The sequence below is a fragment of the Macrotis lagotis genome, chromosome 4, assembly GCF_037893015.1.
Source record: "Macrotis lagotis isolate mMagLag1 chromosome 4, bilby.v1.9.chrom.fasta, whole genome shotgun sequence".
Classification (NCBI taxonomy): domain Eukaryota; kingdom Metazoa; phylum Chordata; class Mammalia; order Peramelemorphia; family Peramelidae; genus Macrotis; species Macrotis lagotis.
This window is the reverse complement of record NC_133661.1, coordinates 157,648,115-157,649,922: the sequence shown is the minus strand read 5'-3', so window position 1 is coordinate 157,649,922 and position 1,808 is coordinate 157,648,115. Positions and strand designations below refer to the sequence as shown.

Sequence of the window (1,808 nt, the reverse complement as noted above, 5' to 3'; positions counted from 1 at the left end):
AAATGAATAAATAAATAAATAAATACATGAATAAGAAAAATGGTTCATTTAAGAAAGTCATAGAAGATAATATTGTAAAGGTAGATTAGGGTCAAATTATGAAGGACCTTGGAAGCGAGTTTAAAACAGGAACTTGAATTTGTTCTTCTCTACTAGTATTGTCTTCAAACATTTTTGATCATACATAAACATCTCATCTGTAAAAATTTTGAGCACATACTCTTTTTAAAGAGATCATTAGGATGTGGAAGTGGCCGCCGCTGCCAGGGAGGCTTCGCCAGGGACCGGGCCTGAGGAGGCTGGAGCAGCCCCGGCGGCACCATGGGTGGCTTTTTCTCAACTATTTTTTCCAGTCTATTTGGAACTCGGGAGATGAGAATTTTAATTTGGGGATTAGATGGAGCTGGAAAAACAACCATTTTGTATAGATTACAAGTTGGAGACGTTGTTACTACTATTCCCACCATTGGTTTCAATGTTGAGATAGTAACATACAAAAATCTTAAATTTCAACTCTGGGATTTAGGAGGACAGAGAAGTATCAGGCCATACTGGCGATGTTATTATTCAAACACAGATGCAGTCATTTATGTAGTAGACAGCTGTGATCGATATCGCATTGGAGTTTCCAAGTCAGAGTTAGTTGCCATGTTAGAGGAAGAAGAGCTAAGGAAAATGATTTTAGTGGTGTTTGCAAATAAACAGGACATGGAACAGGCCATGACCCCCACAGAGATGGCAGATTCACTTGGGCTCCCTGCCTTGAAGGACCGAAAATGGCAGATTTTCAAAACATCAGCAACTAAAGGCACTGGCCTTGATGAGGCATAATAGAAACATTGAAGAGCCAGCAGTAGCCTCCCACAGTAAAGGTGACATCAGACATCCCTTCTGGAACAGTCAAAAGAGCCACACACTACCACCAAATGTTATACTGGACTGACTGAAACACTCATAATATTGGAAATAAAATTTCTGTTCAAGGAATATCTTATCTTGATTGAACCAATTGAATGTCTATTCTGTATTATATAATGGTTTCCTGCTTTCCTGTTTTGTCAAGGTAGTGTCTGTTCACTTGTATGGAATTTCTAGCCAGGTATGATCCTTTTGAAAAATGCATCCTTGTTGGAATTAAAATTTAATTTTGGAGTTAGTGTCTGTAGCTTGTTTGTTGTAAACACTAATAAAGATCCTAACTGTCAAAAAAAAAAAAGAGATCATTAGGGGCGGCTAGGTGGTCAGGAGTACCTGGGTTCAAATCCGGTCTCAGACACTTAACAATTACCTAGCTGTGTGGCCTTGGGCAAGTCACTTAACCCTATTTGCCTTGCAAAAACCTAAAAATAAAAATAAAGAGATCATTAGTAACTTTATTTCTTAATTAATTATTTTTCCAGTTATATGTAAAGATAGCTTTTAATACTCATTTTTGTAAAGTTTTCTCCCTCCTACCACCTGATGATAGCAAGTAATCTGATATAGATTACACATACATAATCATGTTACACATATTTCCAGATGAGTCATGCTGTGAAAGAATCAGAACAAAAGGAAAAAACCATGAGAAATAAAAAATAAAAAACAAATTTAAAGAAAGAAAATAGTATGCTTTGATATGCATTTAGGTTCCATAATTCTCTCTCTGAATATGGATGACATTTTCCACCATAATTCTTTTAGAATTGTCTTTGATCACTGCATTGTTGAGAAAAGTTAAGTCTATCATAGTTGATCATCATACACTATGAGTATATACTCCCAGTATGTGTATATTTACTTAATTATAAATTATATAACTGCTATTT

General features: G+C 35.8%; 1 pseudogene; it reads left to right on the top strand.

Annotated features, from left to right (window-relative positions):
- The first annotated feature begins 321 nt into the window (after positions 1–321).
- LOC141520071 (ADP-ribosylation factor-like protein 1 pseudogene) lies at positions 322–857 on the top strand (annotated as a pseudogene).
- The last annotated feature ends 951 nt before the right edge of the window (positions 858–1,808 follow it).